Source organism: Dinoponera quadriceps, unplaced genomic scaffold (genome assembly GCF_001313825.1).
Source record: "Dinoponera quadriceps isolate SergipeBrazil2010 unplaced genomic scaffold, ASM131382v1 scaffold657, whole genome shotgun sequence".
NCBI lineage: Eukaryota > Metazoa > Arthropoda > Insecta > Hymenoptera > Formicidae > Dinoponera > Dinoponera quadriceps.
The window spans coordinates 186,430-202,589 of NW_014554751.1; the positions used below are offsets into that span (position 1 = coordinate 186,430).

The 16,160-nt window shown below is 38.7% G+C and overlaps 1 protein-coding gene across 2 annotated transcripts in view; it reads left to right on the forward strand.

The window, feature by feature from the left end:
- The window catches only part of LOC106741265 (myb-like protein AA), a 72,751-nt gene that overhangs the window by 9,471 nt on the left and 47,120 nt on the right, over positions 1-16,160 (forward strand). The window contains exon 1 of one of the 2 annotated variants that reach the window (XM_014613065.1): positions 14,362-14,385. The exons of the other annotated variant lie outside the window; for it this stretch is intronic. The gene's annotated coding sequence lies outside the window, so the exon portion shown is untranslated. Of the gene's footprint in view, positions 1-14,361; positions 14,386-16,160 lie in introns of those variants that run through there. 2 annotated transcript variants of the gene reach the window in all.

Genomic DNA, 16,160 nt, shown 5'->3' on the forward strand with positions numbered 1-16,160 from the left:
GGATGTTTGAGTGTGAAACGTGTTTCTTTGTAGTTCTTGAAATACTAGTGTGTTAAATAACGGTGCCTGCTGCTTTAATAACTCAGAAAACTCTGAAAGGGTTAAAATGAAACGATCTTCAAAATCACCCAAGATAATTTTACCAAAATGAAACCTCCGTGCGATATATGTATATACTCGGCCGAGGTCGTGCGAACACAATTAAAGCTTTGTGAGTAAAAGGATGAGAAACGGGGAAGGCGAGTCGAAAAAAAGACAAAAGCTCCTTTCATTCACTTTGCCATGCAACGTGACAGGGGCGGGGGTCGGCGGTGGGAACGTTTTAATTGAAACTATTACTAATATTTATTTGTGATTCTGTTGTACTCAATTCCAATTTATATATTTTGGCACGACGAATGTGCAGCGACGTCGAACAACTGAGGTTAAATACAAAATTAATAAGCAACGTGTAAAATATCCAGGTAAATATTTCGACAAGCGCGTTAGATGCTTCAATTTAACGAAATATTTGCAGCCGAGAATATCACGTTAAATGTTATTTTAAAAAGTTTAAAGTGGAAATATAATCTTGTGCGAGCGCTTGAAAAGTACACTCGTCATCCGGATACTATTTTATCCAGCTTTGAAAGAACCCTAGATATATGGTTCAATCGCTATTTCTCTATATTTCGGTTGCTATTTACGAAACTGTATTTGGATTTGGTGCATCCGCTTTAATCAAAGCGCCTGTGACCCTTGTACATACAGCTTCCGCTCCTGTTATTCGTTGTCATTACTTGTTTGCTATAAATAAACTGTTACCATGTTTACGAACGACAGTCGATTTGCGCGGCCCTGAAATAACAATTTGCGAAACCCCGAAGCGTCCGGCTCTCTTGCCTAAATACGAATGCATCGTCGCACGAGGCGTGATGCGTGATCCGCATAACGACGAAATTTCTCGAAGAAGTCTGCGTTCGGATAGAATGGTGGCCAATTTGAACAAAAGCTGGCCGGCAAAATATAATATCTTCGGACTGTGAGCGAAACGAACTCGCGTTTCTTGAGGATCAGGCGTTACACAGGCGCAATGTGAAATCGAATCGCGCTGTGTGTGATGAAAAAAAAATTGTGCACTAACGAGAGCACAAGTATCGCAATTGCGCAAAGAGAAGATATATCATACGATAGAAACGAGATTACAGAATGCAATTAAAAGAATGACCTCTGCTCAATACATTCGAGAAAAAGATCCAAACAAGAATTAACGCGCGAATACATATTAACCCTTTGCACTCGAGGGCTTCGGAGCGGAGCCATTTAAAATTTGTCTTCAAACTCGAGGGCTCCGCTATGGAGACAATGCAAATAACTTTCAGTTCATAACATAAGGACAAAAACAAATCGTAAAAACTATTGTGTATAAGATATTCCGCTCTTGCTATTTGCATTTGAGTTTGAAGAGTTTGAAGACAAATTTTAAATGGCTCCGCTCCGGAGCCCTCGAGTGCAAAGGGTTAAATGAGGTCTGCGAAAAAGCACGCATTCCGCATTTCACATTTTATGCTTGCAGAGACGCCGTTCATTGCGCAATTTGACTCCGTCTCCACTTTTTATTTTGATGGTATCTTCATCATAGCGGAATCGAAAATATTTTTTGTCGCAACTTAGGATATTATTTGCAACGCTCGACACTATTACTTGATTTCCATTTTTCAATAGAAATTCCCGGAATACCCCGCGATTCTATTTGAAAGTCCATTCGAGTCGCAATGGGCTCAACGAGCCATTTCGGAAATAAGTGCATCGTGGCGAGAGGGAGGGATCTCTACCACCACGTAGGAGCTGAAATTTATTCTAGACATGTACGTCTCTGCGTTCAACCCTGACCCTGCTCAAAGTCCGGAACTTAATCGAAACCAGAACAGTGGCGACGCGAGAGCAGGATAGATGCGAGTAGTAGGTGCATGCCGGCGCGAAGTTAGCACCTCATCTTTTAACACCGTAACATTTGACGCAAGTTCTATTTGCGCACGTATAGTTCTGCAGCTTCTAATAGGTTACAACAATAGTTTCAGTCAAAATTAATTTAAAAAATGACACTTTGAAAATACTAATTTCCCGCGACACAGCAACCTCCAAAGGAAATCATTTAAACTATTTAAATAAATGTAGATTCTTCTAAGCCCTTAATTATACAATCAATGAAAGAGGAAATGGACCGATGAGGGTAAAAGCATGAGTCTTATGTTGCCATAAAAACACCGATAAAGTGTTGAAAGTAATAAATAATGTTCCCGAAATAATTTAATAGAATTTTATTATATTACAGTCATAGTGTTCAGACGTTTCGTCCTATTCGAATTCTTATCAATGGAAAAAAAGAAAATTATAAAAATTTTATTGTATAAAGAGCCTTATTTATCACTTTCAACACTTTGTTATTGTTTTTATAACACTATAAGACTCGTGCTTTTGCCCTCATTTATTTTTTCGTTATATCACTTAATGTTATAGTTTTAGAAGAGTTCTTGATATGTTTAATACCAAAAGTACCGAGTGATCATTTTTTACTTTTTCTATGTTTTAAATTAATATTCTATTTCTTGCATAAAAGATAGGATTCTAAAATTTTATGATTTTTCACTAATTATTTCTTTTATTTTGAAGAAATTCATATGATTACGTACACGTATCAAGTGGTTAAAAATAACCGCCTGCTGTTAAATACGTAATATTTCACCGAAAAGATTTACGGAGGAGATTCAGGTACATTGTTTAATAGAAAGCATGAAGCCCTTTATGCTACGATGTAACAAATGTAGGCGAACGTTGACAATTATATTGACCATATAAGTTATATATATTATGTTATGTTATATTACGTATGTTGTATTATCACGTATATTATATTCGCTCAACATATATGCGATCAATATAATTGCCAACATTTCGCCTACATTTGCCATATTACGTGGAGCAGGTTTAATAAAACAACTGTTTTGTAATTGACTAATGTGCAACAATTAACTAATGCACGATTCAAATATTCTACGATTGGCAAAGTCCGCATGTTGCTGACGATGTTTAATTGACTTGCAAACACAGTGGCTGATTGTAACCGAGTGACACAATTGCTTTCAACTTGATTCTTTGTATCGGGAAAAATTTATCTATTGATATTATTATTTAATATTTTAAAATATATTTTTGAAATATAAATAATAAAATCAATAATAACAAATATTTTATTCTAATTGTCTATATTTTACTCATATTATATTTTTATTACACATTCTTATTATACCTTTTACTCACTATATAGAATACTTATCAATTACGTATAGAATATTTATCAAATATAATATTTATTTGGCTTCCGAATTAGTGCCGCGTTCGACATTTTGTGAACATTTTATTTCACTTCTTCAAAGTGAAGAATGACTATAACAGTGTTTCAGGTTTTTCTTAATTGAAAAAATATTCTATTCTCCTCCCCATTATTTAATTAATCTTTATTTTTTTAACAAATGTATATGTTAATGTTTAGTGAAATATTAAGTATTTCTATTTGCAGTAAAAAATGACCGTTTGGTCCTTTTAGTAACTAAGAAATGTTGGTATTTCTAATGCTAAGCGAGAGTTCCGGCCTTTAACAATTTTTAAATAATTTTTGCATCCGAGCACTGGCACTGCATGCACGAGAAATTATACCTCACGAAGTATACCACACTTTCGAAATATCACTAATTCTGCGAAATTATTGCTATAACCTATCGTGAAATATAAAACTATTACGGATGCAGAGAACTTGCTTCAAATCTTACAATGCCGAAAACTTAGGTACCACTTTTACGTCTTAGACGTGAACATGAAAGAGATAGACATAAAGAGATAGAAAGTTAAAATGTTGGGCTGCGCTAAAGGACCTTGAAGAAGTCTCTGGAATCAGATTCTTACGTTATGAATCGGCCACAAGCGTGAACGTCTCGTTCCTATCGACGTCGCTTCCGTGGCCGTTCAAACAATCGTTATTTTCGATACGTCAGTTTTCGCCTGGCACATTATCTCATATTACGCGGTCACATCATCGCTTCTTGGCTTATGGTAAACATTCTCACGAAGTAATTGCGTCCTCCGCAAACTTCATTCTTTCTCGATCGCGACGTGGTGCGGTCGGACGAGCCGAACTCGTCGAACTTTTGCTCCCGCGAACATTGACTCGTTCGCTCACTCGTTAGCATATCCATCGATGGCTTTCGACGAATCAATGCTGCTTTCCTTCGGTTCTTGTAGAAGTTTCGTTGGTAGTGCCTCCCGATGACCCCTTCCACTTCGTGACGTTTCAACTTTTATTCGATGCCGCGGTTAGACCTCATTCTCGTTGCGCTTATCGGCACTTGCTCGTTCGAAGTGGTCGGATTTCCTCTCCCTTCACTCTCTCTCTCTTTAAATCTCTTTCATTTTGCCGGTCTCGCCACGATTATAAGAGTCTGTTAATTAATGAGAGCTAAATTAAAAGCGAGCTGTTCACAAGAAAAACCCTTATTAATGTACTCGCATTATCGGCGGATGGAGAGAAAGAGAGAGAGCGCATGTTACAGTCTGGTACTTCGTCTGCTGGAAGATCGTGTTACACGCTGGGTACGCGGTGGCGCGCGGTGCGTGTGTCTATCAGATTTCCGTTTCGCTTCGTGAAGTAGCGGTAATCTGCGGAGTTTCGGATTTATTCCGGTTTTGGCACGCAGTTTGCGCCCGCGGCCGAACGAACGCGCCGTTCCAGGCGCGACGTGGCGCGCACACGGTTCGATAAATTCGCGGCGCGCCGCGATAGTCACTGTACTGCATGTATTGTAATATATTCGATGCGTATACCCTTTCGCTTAGTAAGCGAATGCGCCAAAAAGGGTTGCCTCGCGAAAATGTCGACGCTAATACGCGCCCGATGATATAATAGAGTAACGACGAATAGTGCAACGCACCTATATCGATCGGGCGGCATTTGCGCGGCATCGGCGTCGCGAGGATACGCGGGATCACATGAGGCGTGAAAGCTCGGTACATTGATTCGCGGATAATCGGCTCGCGAATAGATAAAATTGCGGGAGTCGGATTCGCGTTCACACGTCGTCGCGAACCAATGCGGTAAAACTTTGACTTTTCCCCTTTTCTTCAGCGACGAAAGAGGAATTTTGTTTCGTTCATAGACAGAAAAAAAGATTCCTTTAGATTTAATATTTCTTCGATTGAAAGAAATTTATCTCTTGGAATAGAGCAAACATATATTTAATTCAACAAACAGGATTGTATGGTTTCTTAAATAATAAATATTTTTACATCAAATAACATATTTCTTTTGTATTTTCCTAAACATTATAATGGCTGTCATAAGCAACAAGTTATTTAAAAATAATAACATTATATTAGAAAAATAATATTTAATAATTAGAAAAATACTAAAGAATTTTTTTTGTTTCAATGGAACAATATTTAATATATGAGCCGTTTATTCTGAAAGTGACCTAAGTCCATTTATATTTAAATTGAGATATTTAAGAGTTTGCGTTTCAATAAAATTAAAAATATACGTAGAAGATACCAATGTGTCACACTGCTTAAGTGTATCTAAGAGAGTTAAATTTACAATTCCTATTAAAATAATAGCAATTATTAAGTGAATATGTGTTTTCTTACCACAAATGGAGTTGAGCCATTTTCAAAATTAACAACTAGATTTGTTATAAAATTTGAAAGAGCCCAAGTCCATTCGACATAATTTAAAACGCTTCAAATTGAAAAAACAATACTCAATTTAATTCATATTTTTTTGTAACACTTCAAAAACACAATTTATGCAATTCAGGAAATCTTCTAACTATATAAATTACATAACAATTTACTGCTCATCTACATTTTATGTATGCGGGAGGGATTTGAAGAAGCCATGGTGCTCCGGTGGTATATATCGTAGTAAGTCCATCATGTCCTTGTATTTTGCTATTGTAATTCGTCTTATATTTTTATAAAGTGTTGTCAATACAATATTTTCGAATTTTCTTGGTTTACTCCAATGTGGTAATAAATCCAAGATTTTAAACTCTGCATTCTTATCCATTGATATCTTATAGACAATTTTATATGGTTCATTTCTCAAAAAACGCATCCAGCATATTTTTAACCAATTTNATGTATGCGGGAGGGATTTGAAGAAGCCATGGTGCTCCGGTGGTATATATCGTAGTAAGTCCATCATGTCCTTGTATTTTGCTATTGTAATTCGTCTTATATTTTTATAAAGTGTTGTCAATACAATATTTTCGAATTTTCTTGGTTTACTCCAATGTGGTAATAAATCCAAGATTTTAAACTCTGCATTCTTATCCATTGATATCTTATAGACAATTTTATATGGTTCATTTCTCAAAAAACGCATCCAGCATATTTTTAACCAATTTATTATTTCTCCGTTAGAAATCTTTACTTTTTTAAAAACGGCATCCTCCAAAAATCTTGTTGATATAAAATCCTCTTGTTTCACTTCATTTAGAATAAAGTTATTACCTTTTCGGCACTTTTTGATAACATAATAATAATCTTGAGGAACAAACAGTAAATTATTTTTCTTTAATGACATTTCTACGACGCACTTTCGGACATTACCAATAATGAATTGGACTTAGACAACTTTCAAAGTAATGTTTTTAATTATTGAAATAACTGCGAAAATTTATGTGTCAAAAATTATCGTATACTCTGAATATACTTAACCGCAAAATGTTGTTTATGACAGCTAACTTCAAGTTTTATACGTTACTACAGTCCAAAAAAAATTGACAAGTGGACTTAGGCCACTTTCAAAATAAATAGCTCATATAATGAAATTAATGAAATAAGTTTTTTTTATTGAAAACGAAATATTAAATTTCCTCTAAATAGCACTTTTTCCATCAGAAAACATAGTTTATTCTAGTGAAACAACATTTCAATTTAAACAAAATGTTTAACATTAAATTTTGTTGTTTATATTAAAAAAGTTAAACAAACACGTATACTAAATTCAAAGAAACCTTTTTCTTTGTATAGAATGTAATTACGGTTATCACGAGAGCACACGTGCCGCCAGCAACAGAACGATTCTGCCGTGATACGAAATCTTGTATTTCTTTGACGAGCCGTGCAAGTTCACAAGGGGTTACGTCATGATTTTTCGACGTCCAACTAGCTGCGTCGTGACTATTCGGCAATAACAACGACTATCTCCGCACGGTATATTGTTCTTCATAATCGGCTTTACGGAACTTTAGCAATTAATGAAACTTGGGCGACTCCGCAGCGTTCGCGACTTCGCCTCTGGATTTTGGTGCCGATTATAGTTCGTCGTTATCGGGTTCGGCTGGGTCTCTTCCGCAATAACGTGCCGAAAATCGTGTGTAAAAGTATCGTTAAGCTAAAGAGGTTACAAAACAATCGGCTGGTTACCGAATGAAAGGGCGCGTTTCCCAACTTCCGCACGTATCGCCTATTCATCGAACATACGGAATGGCTCAACCGTATCGATAAGCTTCGATATAAAATTCGATGAAATTAAAGCCCGTCCTGAGACGAGTAGTTAAATTTTATTGTCTCAATTGCATTTGCAATATTAAGATTTTACGAGGTCCAACATAGAAACTTTTCCAGGTTTTCTCACATACAGCATAGATTTCGATAAAAATACTTAAAGTTGTCCTAAAATAGATTATCCAATTACAATATTAATTGGAAATTCCATTCTTATCTCAAACATGAGGTGATGCCTCTTTTCCGCGATACTGATTGACTGTGCGCTGTGGCGTACAGTTGTCATCGTCATGATTGAGTAACAATTGATCGAATATCAAATTAGGAGATTAATAGCACGTGTGTGTGTCTTGTAAAGTGTTAATATACTTAAAGTGTTTTATATATTTTGTTCAATTCACTCGTAGTGTAAAGTGAAAACCCAAAAAAAACCTTTGGGAAAACATTGAGGTGATAATAGGATTTGTTTGTTTCTTAGAATGTATCGTATGTTTAAAACATTACACTTTTAGCCAGAAATATAGTTTTTAAGTTTTACGGAAAAATCATCTTTTTTCCCATATTCCGAAAATTTTCTCTATTTCTTATCTTCTTGAAGGAAAAAAGAACGTGTAGCAGGTTTTAACCGAACACACGTGAATTTTTCTAAATGAATTTTTGTACCTTTATGACAGAAACCGAAGAAATTCGTGGAAAAATTGAGAAGAAAACAGTATATTTTTTTTAACTTTAAAGCTATAATTTGAAACCGCGTAGATTTCTCAATTAGAACCCATCGTTATTTTGGGAAATCGAACTGTATCTTAATTAGGTCTCAAGAAACTTTCTCTGCGGAGTCTTTCACAGTCTTTCACTGTTATCATTTGTAAATGATCGATCTCCTGATGTATTCGTAAAATTAGTCGGCGAACTCGCTCATGATAGGTATGTTCTGAAACAGTCGGTGCATTTCATCGAACGCAACGAACAATAGCATCTCCGGAGCGCCGACAGTATGTTGATGTCGCATTCGTTGTCACTCGGCGGACGTTCCGATATCCGTCGACGTGGCGAAGTTCCGAAATGCCTTTTCTGAAATTTTCACGAAACGTGTATATCTCGCTTTCGCTCGAGATCGAAAACACTTCGGGCTCGTGCTGCCAGTAGGCTTCGCGTTACCGTTGTTGTCGTCACGTTTCTATGACGACCGCAAGCCTGTTCGATAAGCGCTGAATAATGAGTCCGCGGTTCATTGCGGCGCAATAGCGAATGCCTTCACTCGTGTTTCGCTTTGTATACTTTTAATAAAGACCGACGTTGTAACAGTGTTTCGTATTGCGTTAGCGACGCACCTCTCTCGATGTATCTCAAGTCCGCTTGAGAGACGATCTATAATTCACGAAAGTATATTTAGAGCGGAGTTTCCTGTATTTTTAATTTCACGCGAAGATCAACTTTCCCGCGAATGAGTGCTTTCTTCACGGAGAGAGTTTAATTAATATTTTTCTATAAATATTATACCGGATCCACAGAGAAAAGATACACGGACGGAGAATCTTGTTTCTTCGCAATTCATTTTATAATGACCGATTCAATTAGAGATACAAATTGCTAATGCAGTAGAGAATACCGCTGTTGTACTTAACCTCGATGCGGAGAAATCAGTGCTAACATTAGCGAAGCTGCTCTGTAATTGGGCGTTTCCGCTTAATAGGTGCGGTCGATCCATATGGAAAGTCCCGGACTTCATTCGATATCCAGACATGAACGCGGGGGAAACTGTCGTTTGATCCTTTTATCGACGGCGAGACACGTGGAAGTATTCTCTATAACGGCGATGATATCGAGGAATGTCTCGCTTTATTAAATATCCTCAATCGACTAATTATTACCGAAAGAATCATCCGGACATCTTTATTAACTCGAATTAAGTGACGGTCGTTGAAAAACGTTGCTGTTCAGTGCTCAGCTAGCTGCATATTTAAACACGTATGTATTTTTAGCGAGCGTCTGAACGGTCCCAAGGCGAGATAAATTTCCTCACTTACTCACTCCCTTTCGAGTCGAGCAGTCGCTGGTCTCATGTGGCTGAAGTATATAGGGTCCTGTTTTGTATCACGGAGACGACCAGGCCAGGAAAACGCTCGTTGCTGACACTTCAGCTGCGAGCGAGGAGGAGCGTTGGATCTGAATGACCGGCTTGTTACGCGCTGATTTCGATTAAGTAAGACCCGGCGGCGAAAGAATCTTGCAAGCCTCATTGCCGATCACGGTACGGTACGGTACCGTATCGAGAAAAATAAGGCGGACCTGTTCGGCTCTATTCGACGCTGACGTGCGTCCTCGCTTCACGTTTCGACGATGGTAAAACGAGATTCCACCAATAGCCGTTACATATGGACATACGTGAAAGATCGTGCCGTAACCGTTGACCTCGTCGAGATTTTTACGATTTTCTCCGTCAGTATCGCTGCTGAGTGGTCGATTTTTCGACGTGCGGCGTTACTCCGCGAATATCCCGCTCTCTCATATCCGGATAAAAAATATTCATACGAGTGAAAATAAATTGGAAGCTTTAATCGTCGCGCGATGAAATGATCTCTCCTCCCACCGTCTCTCTCGTGAAATACGCATAAAAGTGTGTCTTATATTAAGCGGCGCGTGTTCAATTCCACGCGCATATTCGACGACAGCCGCGGCAACGGCCGAGTTTTCCGATAAAGCGGCCGCTCGTGGTTGGAAATACGGGGACCACAGGCGGAACGTAATCCATATTTCGATTTTACCGCGTCCTTGCGGTTTCACGCAGGTGCAAAAAGCGCCGTGGACGCGCGCTCGTCACAACGACAACTACGAGGATGAGGAAAGCGCCGCATGCAAATGTTGGATTATACATTTGAAACGGGGGATCAACGCTCTCCCGCTGTTGGAAATACGTTTTCGCGATGAAACCGCTTTTGCGGAAAGATATACAACGGGCCGGTAAATCATCTCGACGTTGATGAGATAGATCTCACTCTTTACACGTAATTGTGATTTATCGGCCGCGCGTTGATCGTGCTCAGTACTCTGCACACGAAAATTCCGAGCCCCGGAGAACAACGAGATTTTCGCGGTATTGTTAGAGGATAATAGAGGTATTAATTCTGGATAAGCTGCAACAGAGCATATTTTATGGCATTTTCATCGGCACGCGGAAAGGGATTTACTCGCCGTCACTTCGCAGTTATTCCATTCACGATTTGATCGCGCATAGTCGCGTCCAGCTAGTCCATTTGTGATAAATAATGCGAGCCGCGCGTTACACGCTCAACGTCGCGAAACTTATCGAAACTCAAATATAAATACGTTTCTCCATATGAATAATGTACAATTTCGCAAACGGCTATGTAAAAAAAACATGGAAACGGTATTTCTACAAATCTGTGTATCATTTGAGAATGCGATGTTCAATTTCAATTTCGGGGAAAATATTGACCGTTGAAATGAATATCATGCCCACACGTGTCATAAAATGCTTATTGTTACTTTCGAACTCGTATTGTTTACATTTCTATACATGAAAATATCGCGACTTTCCTCCCCGGACTGGCCGTTCCTTTCCACTTGCACAGGCGAGCCTTCAAATTTACGCACTACGCACTACGCAAAATACGCTTTCGACTACAGCGAGAAGAGAAGCGTATTAATTTCTGTTTCGTGGACTTACACCAACGATGTATCGCGAAACGGACGAGAAACAGAACGAGCGTATCAGAGTCGAACGCAGAGACGTGTTTTTCGATAGATGCACAAAGCGCGAGCACTTGATGCAGAAAGGAAGAAAAAACAGAACGATGGGGAAACATTTATTCGTAAAAAGATTGTGTACGTGTCTGAAAAATATTCGTACATACTTTGTACGAATGTACCTCTCATTTATCCGTGTACTGTCACATATTTGCAGAAAACTAACTAGTCAGGACACCACTGAAGATCACGGCGGAAAAAGTAGAAGAAAAAATGTGAAGTTGTTTTTCACTTTTGACTCTAGACGTTTTCGGGTTCGGGACACGCATTATCCGTCACTGCTCTCAGACCGCGTAATTGGAGAGGACTCAGAAGTTCTTGGCCTCTGTCCTGCCCTACTGTCCCGGACTCTTCGTCTGAACTTTCTGTCTCTCCGCCACGGCCGCTCTCCAATTGCCGCGAGAAAGTAAAGAGCGCATAATTAACGAGCTTGCGGCAAATGCGCGTGTTTTTAGCCGCGCGACCTTTCTTACGGATCAACGTCTACATTACACCGTTTTAAAATTTCCTCCTTAAAATAGCTCAGTTGGTTCGGTGTCTCTTTGGGAATAGCTTACACCAAGCTCGTCTTTCCTTTCACTCGTTTCGTATCTTTCAGATCGATACTCGCGCGGTAGGCGAAAAAAATATACGTTGCTGCGGCGAATTGCAATCCGACAAATGTTCGGGAAGGAAGGAGATTTCGTCTTTTGTCAGCCAACACCGTTAAATCGAGCTTTTGCGAGGCGGTTCTTTTCAGTTTCATCACAATTCTTGAAAAGTAAAGGATGTGAATTTCACCACCAAATCTCGCGAATAATGTACATTTAAATTTCGCTGCGGACTTTTTTCGCGCTTTTAATTAAAGAGTGCGTTATAACGCGCACTCTTTCAATCTCTATTGAACGCACATTTGTATTTTTAATTTGTATATAAAAGCGACATGCTCGCGTGTAATGGCGATTAATTCTTCCTGAATACACTGTTAACGTACTACGCATGATAACTATTTGTCCTGTCGTATAATATTAATTGTTAACCACCTGATATTATATTAATTATCGTAGCTATTGCGTATAATACTAATTATTAATTCGTAATAAGCTCAGAACAGGGGGAAAAAGCATCGCCCCGAACTAACTAATCGAATATCGTTTCCAGAGACGCTTATCGTGTGTCGCACCGGATAATTAATCTGCATTACTGGCCCGTGGAAAACTCGCGCACGTATTGTGCCGTTAAGCGAGCATTCTTTCACACGAATAAAAATATTCGTGTCGCGAACAACAAAGGCTCTCGCAATTAACGTGCGAAAACGGGAACGCGTTTTCCTCGCGAAGGAACTCCTCCGGATCGTCGTTGCCGCCGTAATACAGATTGTATCATTTCTCAAACGACTTACCTTTTCGCCCGATTATTCCTGGTTCGAATTATCCTGCTGTCACTTTTTTTCCTTTTGTTTTTGTCGCGAACTCGCCGTTCTCTTTCGTCCACGAGTGCGTTATAATTTTATACGTTATAACTGCGGTAAGACCGTCGGATTTTTACGATCCGCGAACGCGCTGATCTATTTTAATTTAACTTGGTATCGTCTCTCCCCTTATCTGAGAAGCATTTCGGTCTCTCGCCCTCGATATTCGGCTGCGAAACTTGAGAAATTTGTGGGCATGTCGAGACCCAAAAGCGCACCGAGTTAAATCATAAATTGTATTTCACGCGATCGCTTAAATGCTAATTAATTAACGCAGTTAACCAGTTGAATACACGTTTGGAAGTGTAAAAATTCTAGGGCTTTTATAACTATTCAAAAACGCACGGGAAAAAGTATTAGTTGAATTTACCAGATAGTTAACGAATTAAACGCGTTTTGTTTGAAGGAAGCAGAATTTCTGGTTAGAAGGACCGAATTTGGGTCGTAAGAATATAAAATTTTGTTTCTTTCAACCAAGACACGTTCAATTCGTGTCTGGTAAATTCAACTAACTTTTTTTCCAAAAGGGCAAAAAGGCACACTTTCTTCTTCTTTTTCAAGGTGCACACAGCAGAGAGGAATGAACTGTCCATATAATACAATTGAAATTTAGTTATCAAACTATGGTAGCTAAAAACTAGGCACAGGGACAAAAAGAAAGCTAAATTAAGTAAATTTCAGTTGTATTATATGACCAGCTAATTTTTAGTTATGGAAGTTAATTTTTACCTGTGATGGTACTTTTCTTTCCATGCAGATTTCATTAATTTTGTCTTTCGGATTTTTTTCCTCTATATTTTCTAATCTGGATTTTGTATCGAACGCGTGCATCGGACAATTATCGGCAGTGCAACGCCGGGTTTTCGGAACCGCGAATGAGACAGCTGGGGCGATGCGCGTTGTGTGATGCGCGACGCTTCGCGGCGCGACTCGCGGCGGTGCGGCCACCTTGGCCACGCAGTTCGTCGACGAGCGCGGCACTGTGTGTTTGCGACGTCTTCTCTCCCGATCGTTCTGTCAAATTGACTCCGTAAAGTTGACAGTTCGCGTTTAATCTGCCGCGCTTCGCCGTGCATTTCACGAAGAACGAAAGCGGCTGACTCGCGTGTCTTTTCGTTACTTCCGTCTTTCTTCGGCAGACGAAACAGACTTTATCGCAGTTCCATCACGGTCAATTCCCGGATCGCGAGATATTCGCGAGTAGATCGTTGCGTCTCGCTCTCGCTTTTGCGATCGATATTCGGTTCGGGTTCGCGGGGTCGCGAGTTCGCGAATTCACTCGAACGACTCGGCCGCGATTTTCGAGATTCGCTCGGCCGCCGCGTTTCGGTCGAGTATTGATAAAAATCTCCATATCAATGGGACGTTATACTGTTCCATGATTCATCGGTTCGCCAACTTCGGGCTCGCCGGATCATTTTTTCCCCATCAGCGAAGCGCAGATCCCGCGACTTCGTTTCTCGCGGACGTCGCTTTTAGAAATGAATTTATATTTAGAATTTCAAGTTCACCGACTTCTCCGCGCCGGCTTCTTATGAGCGCATTAGCTGTCGAGTAAGTGACGGGTTGTAGGAACACTAGTTGCAACAGGGGAAATTGCAGCGAGGACTATCGTCAGGAAAGAGGTTGCTATTAGAGCCGCCAAGCGATTCCCCCAATGCTCGAATAATATGAGCGCTCAAATTTATTTACAAGTCTAGTTTCAATGAAACGGGAAATTGAGAAAGCTCGTTGTAATGTTCCCCGCTAATGTAAGTCATAAAACTGTGCTCTTCGAACGATTCGAGTATCTGTGATCGAGGAAAGAAAGATCTACATGGAAAAGAACTCGTATAAACTTAGTTCATGTAACTGACTTTCTGTTACCTGGGGACAAGACGAAAACTCAATTGTAGAAACAAAAAGATTCTTATAAGAGTTTTTTATTTAGTCAATCGTTCTTAAGTACTCAATTGAATTTTGACGCAACCGAATGTTCAGACAGAGATCTTTTCGATCGACATAACAGAGATATCGTTTTCTGACCAACTTTTCGTTTGATATCTATTCTATTACACGAAATTGAGATGTTTTTCCGTGTAAGAGGGAGAAAATAAATTTTCGGGTATTTGTTTATATTACATTTATAATCGTTCGAATTTGATATCGTTTGTAATATATCCTAAGAGAAAGTAAAAAACAAATATGACGTATGTGAGAAGTGGTTGAGCGTTCAGCTATAAAATAATTTAATTTAATTTAATGTTATTTGCGACCTCTTTACTTTTCGTCCTTACGTGAAGTGAACTTAAAATTACAATATTTTTGGAGCTAATCGAGAGAACAATTTTATACCGTCTTTTTTATTTTTTCCTTTTATAATATCAGTGCACACATACATATATACACATACACTAAAACTTCCAACAGCACTAGAATAAACAAATTATTTGTAGCCGTTGAAATATTGAAATATTTGCAATACAATGTTATATACTTTCTCGATTATATTTAATTCCTCGTGATAAAAATTTCAATGTAAAAAACGAGGAAAGTATAAAATAGCTTCCAAAAAATTCAGCACGACAATCGTAATATTTAAAAAAGACCTGGAAAATCTAAATTAAAAAATTTCTCTCTCTCTCTCTCTCTCTCTCTCTCTGTCGATTTGAATACAATTTTGATTTAATATTTGCAATTTATGTTAATTGTACTAATCTTTTGATTTCGATTCTGATTCAATTCGCTCAGCTTTGTGTAATTTTTCCAAAAGAAAGAGTTGAATTATTGTTACACCAAATCCTTCTATAATAGGTGTTTATATAAATTATGCGTCAAAACGTAATTTGCGTAATCTACACATAAACCTGAACTACTGTCACACATTCAATTTTGATTTACGTTCGTTCGAATGTGGTACCATGCGGCAGACATTTAGTTAAGTTCGATGTAATATGCATAGAACTTGTCTGATCATCTACATAATTTTATCATCTACATAATTTTATCGAGATCGATGGAGTCACGATTCGGCACAAAGCGTATCTTTGCTTATCTGCTACTTCGTGTAATAGTACTTGTCATTATCAGAGGCACGAGTACTCACATCGCGACTATACTATTGATACTCCTTTAAAGCAATCAGGAGATTATTGCTATCTGTTCAGAGTCCTGTGCTCCATTCATTATTGAATATTGAACTGTCGAGTGTATCAAATCGGATCCTGTACGTTGAATCAAATACCAGCGGCTCGAAAACTAAAATCTCGTATTTGCATAAGTGTATTCACTGTGAAACAAACTTGGGTATTAAAAGTAAAAACAAAAAAGTAGGAAAAACACGAAAACCTGTTATCGGAAAGCGTGCTAAAATTTGTCGGAGGGAAGCGGGGAAGAAACGCTGGATTTTCTCGAACAGCTC